Consider the following 10,120-nt stretch of genomic DNA (forward strand, 5'->3'; position numbering starts at 1 on the left):
TTTCCAAGATGCCAAAGCCTGATTATGAGACTAAAGAATGTTTCCCCTCACCAACACACTACCAAAGTTCTTCTTACTGCAAGCTTTTAACCCTCACATCATACCTGCCACTCAACCAAAAGGAACAAGGTTAAAACCCAAACAAAATAAGATAAAACACAACTTGAAGACACAAAACGTGTAAGAGAAATAGATATGGCAAGAATGTCAGAACTATTAGACCAAAACATGTTAAACTGTAGCATAGACTAAAGGGTCTATAGGAAAATGAAATAATTTGCAAGAACAGATAGGTAAGCGTCAAGATGGAAATTCTTTGGAATACATGTCTATTAATTCTTTGAGAATTTCATATACTTAAACAATGAATTCTCATTATATTCACACACACACACACACACACACACACACTTTCCCTCTACTCCTCCTGGACTCCTGCTCTGCATATTGTTCACACTTTCATGTCCTTTTTCTTTTTTCTTTATAACCTACTATAGTAGTTTGTATGATAATGGTCTCCATAGACTCATAGGGAGTGGCCTTGTTGGAGGTGTGGCCTCATTGGAGATAGAGTGTCTCAGCCTTCCTCCTGCTGCCTGCAGGTGAAGCCATAGAACTCTCAGCTCCTTCTCCAATACCATGTCTGCCTGCATGCTGCCGTGCCTCCTGCCACGACAGTAATGGACTAACCCTCTGAAACTGTATGCCAGCCCCAATCAAGTTTTCCTTTATAAGAGTTGCTGTGATCAAGGTATCTTCTCACAGCAATAAAACCATAACTAAGACATTGAGTCCAGTTCGTGTTACCTATATCACATGGGTACGGTGCTATCCACTGGGGAACAGACACACTCCTGAAGAAAAAAGACTCTTCTTCCTCAGCAGCTCTCAACTACCAATACTTTCTCATGAGTCTCCCCCTCATCCATGATGGAATGTTGACTGGCTTGTCCTTGTGTAGGCAAACACTTCCCCATCACCAGCTTCTCCAACAGGACCCATGAGAAGTGACAGATGCTCCATACCTATAAACAGGGGTGCCAGGACAATAAGCCCACGCACTCAAAAGATGAAAATAGAAACATAGGATTATATCAAAGAATCTGGGGCTGCTGCTGCTGCTTCTTCTTTTTCTCCTCCTCCTCCTCCTCCTCCTCCTCCTCCTACTCCTCCTCCTTTTCCTCCTCCTTCCCCCCCCCATTTGTTTTAGAGTCGCAATAGAGTCAACAGTTTACTTGACTATTTATTATGTGTGTCAGCTCAGGCCCTAAGTGTACCAGGTAAAACTGAAGTTGGCGATGTTCATCTCCTCCTTGGTGCACAACCCATACACCTCGACAATGACGGATGGTACCCATCGTGTGGTGTGGAATACAGACTCGCCCACCTTGCAGTTGGGCACATCTTTCATAATGATGGCCTCCTCCTCCAGGTTCTCTAAGAATCTGCAGGGTCCTCCAGTCCTTCTCTGCCTGGAAGAGCGGTATGAGGATGATCCTGGCCTCCAAGTCCTCAATCAGCAGGCGCCTGCGCTCCTGGTTCCACCCAGTCATTTCTCCAGTAGCCAAAGATCAAGGCCCTGATGCTCACAGCAAACATACTGTACCCCAACACTCCCCAGTGGGGCAGGTTCCACTTGAAGCCAGTGGGGCCATAGCCTCCTGGTAGCGATATGCTTCACCTTCGCCACTGCCATACTTTCAGGCACAAAGAGGCCTCTATGCAGCAAAGGATGCCAGTAGTAAGTAAAATCTGAACTAGCAACCACATTATTTTAGCATCCCCCCACAAGAAATAATTATGTATCAACCCAACAAAGTATCTATGTAAGATGCAAGGAAAACTGTAAAGCTCTGATGGAGGAATCAAAGGATCAAATAAATGATGAGAGATAAATGCTGGAGTATAGACTGATGACAGTGTCAAGATGTCAGCTCTTCCGAACATGCTCTACAAAGTCAATGCAATTCCAGTTAAATCCAAGAAAGTCATTTTGTGTGTGGATTTGTTGAGGATTTAGCATCAATAAAGTGACTCTAAAGTTTGTGTAGCATGGTAAAAGATCCAGAAGAACCCACTCAAGGGAGAACAAAATAGGAAGCCTGACATGCCTCCAACTCAAAGGATGCTGTAAGCATCAACGATCAAGACAGTGTGAATAAGTGGGCAAACCAAACAGCAAGAAGAGACCAGAAGCACACCCAGGTACACACATTCAAGTGATCTAGACAAAGAAGCATATGCAAATCATGAAACAAAGGTAGCCTTTTGAAGATAGTGTTGAAAAAACTTGACATCCATATGCAAAAAGTGACCCAAGACACACCTTCCAGCTTCAGTAAAAATTAACTCAAAATGGAGCATAACAAGAAAATCAAATGTCTTAGGTATGGTGATGACCTTTTAAATACAACAAAGCCATGGTCCATGAAATAAATAATGCAGAACTGGACTTCATTAAAATTAAAAAGGGTTTCTCTGTGAGAGATAATGTCATAAGGAGAAGCCACAGACTGGAAGGAAATATTTACAAAAGACACTTTGATAAGGGCTATTAACAAAAATATACTCAAAATGTAATGATAAAATAACTCAGCCAACTAATAACTGCTCTAACTTGAAACCCATATCAGGGGAGGGAGCCATGTCTGCCACTGTCTGGATGGCCAGGAACCAGAAGCTGGATGTCCCAGAGAGCTAGGGTACAGCCAAATAGAACACACACAAAAAAAAAAGAGTCAATGAAATGATTCCTAATGATATTCTGCTATAGTTATAGATTGGTGCTGTATTAGTCAAGATTCTCTAGAGTCACAGAACTTATGACATATATATATATATACATATGTATATATATATACACATACATATATGTATATATGTGCTGTAAGCAACAACGATCAAGACAGTGTGAATTAGTGGGCAAACCAAACAGCAAGAAGAGACCAGGTACACACATTCATATACACATACATATGCAAATACATATACATACACACACACATATGTGTGAGTGAGTGTGTGTGTGTGTGAGTGTGTGTGTGTGTGTGTGTGTGTGTATGGAAGTTATTGGAATGACATACAGCCCAGATAGAATCTAGTAATCCCACGAGGCTGGGTGGTTCAGCTGGTGTTCTGTATAAGCTGAAATCCTGAAGAAGTAGGTTCTGACAGATGTGCTGGCAAGTAAGTGCAAGTGGGCAAAGAAGAAGCCGCCCTTCTTCCATTTTCCTTATGGGGTCTCCAGCAGAAGGTATAGCCCAGATTAAAGGTGTGCCTGAAAAAGCTGGATTAAAGGTGTGTGTCTGTTGGGGGAATATTAAAAAGAGGGGCAAGTTCCCGCACTACATCCAGCTACTCTTTGCCGGTGGTCCCACTGCCTCTAGGCTAACCTCTGTGTGGTTAGCCACTGCCATATTTTCAGGCACAAGGAGGCTTCTATGCAGCAAAAGATGCCAGTAGTAAGTAAAATTTGAATTGACAATCACATTATTTTAGCATCCCCCCCCCCCACAAGAAATAATTATGTACCAACCCAACAAAGTATCTATGTAAGATGCAAATATTTCCCAGCTCTGGTTTGCCTGCTTCAAAGCCACCCATACTTTCTCAGCCATCCAGCCCCTGTGGTCGGCAGTCCCAAATTCCAGTAACCCAGTAAATCAAAACTCTAGAAACTTATAGTTAATCAGTCAGATTTATATACCAATAAATTCTCAATACACAAGATACCCATGCAATAATTTCAGAGCCAATTGATAATGGTACAAGCTGCCCACCTAGATTAGACAAGTTATCCCAGTTATTCTATCCCTATTTGATATTATAGCTACCTGTGGCTATTTAAAGCCACGCAAAATCTGAATTGTCCTGTTCATCCTCCATCTTCCTCCTCTTTTTTTTTTTTCAGTCACTCCCTGTCTCTACAACGCTTAGCTCTGCCTCCCTTTTCCCTGTCCAATCACAGGCTTCTTGTTGCATTAATATTTAAATTAATTGGACAGGGAAAATTCTGCTACATGTGTCTTCTGGCCTCAAGATCTGGATCAAAAGCTTGTGTCTTCCAGCTTCAAGATCTGGGTCACAGGTGTCCCCTCCATTTCTGGATGGTAGTTTTTTCTTTTCTGGATGGTAGTTTAGTCAAGTTGACAAGCAAGAATAGCCATCACAGGTGCCTACTACCAGAGAGGCTTCTTCGAGCAACTGATGAGAGCAGATGTAGACATTCCCAACCAAACAAAGGCAGAGCTCAGGGAATTCCTCAGAAGAGAGGGTGGAAGGATTGTAGAAGGCAGAGGGGTTGAGAATACCACAACACTATCCACAGAATCAACTAAACTCACAGAGACTGAAATGGCAGTCATGGAGCCTGTATGGGTCTGTGCTAGTTAGATCTTCCACATATTTGTTGTGGTTGTTTAGCTTGAGTTTTTCTGGGACTCGTCGTAGTTAGAGCAGGGCTGTCTCTGACTCCTTTGCCTGCTCTTGTGACCCTTTTCTTCCTCCTGGGTTGCCTGGCCCATACTTAATACGAAGGCACGTGCCTGGTCTTGTTAATACGAAGGCACGCGCCTGGTCTTGTTAATACGAAGGCACGTGCCTGGTCTTGTTGTGTTTGGGTGCTATCCCTGGGGGCCCTGCTCTTTTCTTATGGGAAATGGAGGAGGAATGAATCTGGAGAAGAGGGAAGATAGGGAGGGACTGGGAAGAATAAGAGGGAAGAGAGGCTGCAGTCAGGATTAGTATATGAGAGAAGAATAAGTAAAAGAGAAAACAAAGGAAGAAAATAACTCTTTTCTCTCTTAAAAAAAAAAAAAAAGGAAAAAGACTCAAATACCCAGGTGTGACTATAAGGCAAGTACAATGGTACACACGAATGGAAACAGCAAAACGAAACTCATTGTTTTGTATACTAGTTATAAGAAGCAAAAAGACCCAAACATCAAAGAAGATACACAAATGGAAAATATGCAGGGATATTTAATATAATATACCATTAGGAAATTACAAGTTAAAACAAAAATCAAACACTACAGCACAAAGATAAAAAGACCCAAATTCAAATCACAGCCAACAACAAATGCTTATAAGGATGTGACTATCTAAGATTTTTTTTTCATTCTAATTGGAATGTAAAATATGAAGTCATCTTGGGAAAAAATTGTCAATTATTCATAAAGCTAAATATATTCTAAATATTCTATTATAATCTTTGGTACTTGTTCAAATTAGTCAAAATCTTACATCAACACAAACATACAGAGATATTTACAGCAAGTTTGTCAAGACTTGGAAGCAACCAAAAGTAGATAAAGAAACTGATATACCCAAGCATTGGAACATTACTCCATACTAAAAAGAAATGAGCTATCAAGCCATGAAAAGACATGGATGAACAGAAATGCATATTACTAAATGAAAAAGATAGCCAATTTAAAGAGGTTGATAGAGTCTGGCTCCACCTATTTTACACTCTATAAAGAGAAAAGGTAAATGTCCACGGGTCCGAGGATCTGGGGAAGAGAAAACACACAGGCGAAGTTCGGAGGATTTTTAGAGCAATAAGAAAGTATGTGACTCATAACCATGGCGCTATATGTCAGTCTACACTAATCCAAACCCATAGAGGGGGCCCTACTGTAAAGTATGAGAATTGTGGGTGATACTAAATGTGTCCACGTGGGGTCATCAACTGCAACAAAGACAGCATTGTGGTGCCAAGTATCAATTGTGGGGCGGTAGCTAGGAGTGACACATGGCAGCTTTCTGTATTTTCTACTCAATTTTATTGTGAACCTAAAATTACTTTTAAAAGTTTATTTTTTTTTAAGTTCCTGTTTGCTTATTCTGAAAAGTTAATAATAAATCAAGGGGGGTGGAAACCATGAGGGAAATAACAAAAAAGTCATATAATCTATTATGTCTACTATGCCCAAGGTCACATTGGAGGAGATGAGAAAAGTGAACAGAGCATGCCATGTGGAGAAGAGCGGAAGCCTCAGGGTAGTCCATGAACCTGGCAAGTGTGGGCATCAATAAGATGGGCAAAGTGAACATGAGATATATCAGAGGCAGAACTTAAATGTTGTAAGAGCTCATTGAAGATGAAGCATTTGGATTGTATCAAACACTATGTGAAGCAATAGGGGAGACTCAATGGTAGAGCAATGCAGTCTGATTTATATTTTAAAGGGAAAACCCGGCACTCTGTAGATGGTAGTGGGAAATGACTGGAAGCAGACAGCCCAGGAAGAATGCTATCAAAGCAGTAGAAGGAAGTTATAGGTGAGCTGGGGGAAGGAGGTGCTTGTAATGATAGGACAAATGTAAAGAGATGGAGAGAGATTTTGGAGGGGAAATTGACTGTCCTTGTCAGATGGGGTATGGGACTCTAGGAATAGATGCGCCAAGAGTGATTCCTAGAGCGTCAGCTCAAGCAAGGGAAGGAAGGTCAGGCTGGTCCCTGAGACATGGAGGGTGGGGAGAAGTAGACCAGGCTGCTGAGGAAGACCAGATGAGGTTCTCCTCTGGACCTATGACATTTGGAAGTGATTTGAGTTCCTGTGAGAAGAGCTTAGCAGGGAAAAATATCACGTGAGTTTGGACAATAGGAGAGTCTAAATTGAAGAGCTGATTTTGACAGTGTTCAATAAATATTCTGGATAAGATCACCAGGAAAAGAGAAGGAGGGATAGGGAAATCCCATACCAAAATCCTAAGGCTCTCCAACATTAATTAGGTCAAGCAGATGTCAATCTAAGTAACAAACCAGGGAGCGTCTCCAAACGCAGTTCATTTATTTCGGAGTGAATCTCAGAAGGAAAATGTACATAGGAATATCCAAGGAGGCAAACTATTCACCCGTTTTAAAGATAAGACAAAGAGTGTTATTTAGGTTGTTGCATAATGATTATTCTTGACTACAAAAATCAATAACAATGATATCATCAATCCAGGAAGGACATGCAGCTTCAGGGCAGATGTTCTTACAGGAATATTTGTCCTGCAACACTGTGGCTTAGTGCAAGGTCATGGTTACTGTAGTCTTCTGATATTTCTTGTTATCAGCTATGGGATAACCTTCTGCCTTTACTTGTAATCTTTTGCTAGAGTTTGGTACAGATAACGCCATTATAATGCAAACAGCATTCAGAGTGTGTGAAAAGAGAAAAGGGAGCCGATAAAGTGCACCCAATGGAGGAAGCAGAGTATGCAGAAGTTATGCCGCTGATGCAAACTGAGAGAGCACAATTAGGAGGCAAACTAGGCCACCGCTGTCAGGAGGCCAGGAGAGATGACTGTTGGCTTGGCAACATGAAGTCACTGCAGCCTTGACAACAGGAGTTTCCAAGGACTGTTGACAATAACAAGCTAAGAGGAACGCTGTGTGTAAATGCTAGTCAGAATGGTGGGGCGGGAGGCCTTGAATTCTCACACTGTAAATGCCTAAGTATGCGGTGGGGATTAGGGAGGAGCAGGGGCATTCTTTCAAGCTTGAATCCAGTGGAGTTCTAGTGGAAGGAGAACGGGAGATCTCCAGGAAGCCCAAGTGAAAAGTTTTGCATCATCTGAGCATTGAAATGAAATTATCCGCAGGCTCATGTGTGAGAGTGGAGTGCCTTGGGTGATTGCACTCAGAGTATGCAAGCTCAGGGTGTAGGGAATACCAGTCTGAGAAAGTAGCCCCTACCTTCAGGATGCTGGTGATAATTCTATGATCTCTATCACATGCAAGTACACATTTATGAACACTTGAAAAGGTTGAGTCACATGGACAGCAAGTGAGAAAGAAGTTCACTCAAGGCACACAGTGAAAAAATATGAAGAAAATGAAAGAAATAGTGTCTTAGTCAGAGTTTCTATTTCTGCACAAACATCATGACCAAGAATCAAGTTGGAGAGGAAAGGGTTTATTCAGCTTACACTTCCACATTGGTGTTCATCATCAACAGAGGTCAGGGCTGGAGTTCAAGCAGGGCAGAAACTTGGAGGCAGGAGTTGATGCAGAGGCCATGAAGGGATGTTACTTACTGACTTGCTTCCCCTGGCTTGCTCAGCTTGCTTTCTTATAGGACCCAGGACTACCAGCCCAGGGATGGCACCATCTGCAATGGGCTAGGCCCTCTCACCCTTGATCACTAATTGAGAAAATGCCTTATACCTGGATCTCAAGGGAGGCTCCTTTCTCTGTGATAACTTGAGCTGCGTCAAGTTGACATACAAAACCAACCAGTACAAATATCTACTGAGGACTTGTCACCTGAGATAATATTATAATATTATTGAAAAATATGTCCACACAACATATTCTGGTTATGGTTTTTCCCTCCCTCAACTCCATTAGAGTCTTGCCACTTCCCCACCTACTTAACTCCATGTACTTTCTTTCTCTCTCTCTCTCTCTCTCTCTCTCTCTCTCTCTCTCTCTTTCTCTCTCTCTTTCTTACTTTAGAAAAAAACAGGCAAACAAATGAACAAACAAACAAAAAACAATTTAAAAACACACATTCACAAAAACATAAAAACACAAAGTCAGAAACCATAACCATCAAAAGACCAGTGAGACACAAAAGTGCCACATAAAGCAATAGGAGACAAAAATACCACTGAGCTCATTTTGGGTTAGCCATCTACTGCTGGGCATAGTGCCCACCCTGAAGTGTGGTTTGTATACACAGACTCCACTGGGGAAAGCTATGTTTTTCTTTGTAAATGGTTGTCAATTAGAGATAGCTTTTTGGTTAAGGAGCCAGTGTCCACTTCTCCATCTTAGTGCTGGAACCCTGTCTGGCTTGAACCTGTGTAGGCTCTGTGCATGCTGCCACAATCTATGTGTGTCTGTCCTTATAGTCCTTATAGACTGCTGGCTCTTAACATCTTCCCACCTCTTTTTCCAAATAGCTATCTGAGCCCTGAGGGGAGGAGTTTGATGAAGACGTCCCACATCCCGTTTAGGACTGTTTCAAAGTTTCCCACTCTGCAAATTTTTCAGGTGTGGGTTGATGTATTTGTTCCCATCTATCGCAAGAGGAAGCTTCTCTGATGATGGCTGAACACGCCACTGTTCTTTGGGTATAGCAGAATGACATTAGGAGTTCTATTATGCTCTGTTCCTTTAGGAGAACAACAATTTAGTGTTCCCCTAATAACATAACCCATCTCGTTTGGGTTCTTGGCTACCCAAGCAGTGTGAGGCATGGGATCTACATCATGGAGTATGCTTGAATTCCAAACAGGAATTCGTTACTTCTATATTTGTGCTGCTAATGCAACAGCCTGTCATGCACAGGGTTTGTATCTGGGTTGACGGCCACCTTTCTCCTCTGGTAGTCCATTGGGTAAAGGCTCTGATTAGGTCCCAGCTCAACTTCGCCATGTTCAAAAAGATATATGTGTCATCTTCAGCAATAGGGCAAGGATTATAATTTAATGGAAATTAAAATAAGCAAGTTAAGTGTATTAAAGATCATAATAAAGTAATAGCCGTCTATGTTTGCCTTTCTTGACTGTGCTACTTAGGTTGTCAATGGGACACGAGCTAGAGTCACTGGGAAGAAGGACCCACGATTGAAAAAGTACCTCTACCAGATTGGTCGGCAGGCATGTTTGAAGAAGCATTTTCTTAATTAGTGATTGATGTGGCAAGATCCAGCCCACTATGGGAAGTACCATCCATCCCATTACAGGTGGTCCTAGACTGTATAAGAAAGCAGGGCAAGCAAGCCAGGGGCAGCAAGCCAGGAAAGAGCATTAGTCCATGGCCTCTGCTTCATTCAGTTCCTGCCTTGAGTTCCTGCTTAGGTTTCTTTCAATGATGACTAAAGTTCAAGCCAAATAAACCCTTTCCAAGTTTCCTTTGATCAGAGTGTTTTTATAACAGCAGTGGAAATTAAGCCAGGACAGAAGCTGGTACCAGGAATGTGAGGTGTGGTTGTGACAGATTTGACCATATAGTTTCGGGGATGATTATAGAAATATTTGGGGCCGGGCGGTGGTGGTGCATGCTTTGAATCCCAGCACTGGGAGGCAGAGGCAGATGGACTTCCGAGTTCAAGGCCAGCCTGGTTTACAGAGTGAGTTCCAGGACAGCCAGGGGTACACAGAGAAACCCTGTCTTGAA

At 42.2% G+C, this 10,120-nt stretch overlaps 1 pseudogene; it reads right to left on the minus strand.

Moving 5' to 3' along the window:
* Positions 1-1,267: 1,267 nt before the first annotated feature.
* The window catches only part of LOC116095233, a 19,713-nt pseudogene continuing 10,860 nt past the window's right edge, over positions 1,268-10,120 (minus strand).

Source organism: Mastomys coucha, unplaced genomic scaffold (assembly GCF_008632895.1).
Source record: "Mastomys coucha isolate ucsf_1 unplaced genomic scaffold, UCSF_Mcou_1 pScaffold18, whole genome shotgun sequence".
NCBI classification, from domain to species: Eukaryota; Metazoa; Chordata; class Mammalia; order Rodentia; family Muridae; genus Mastomys; species Mastomys coucha.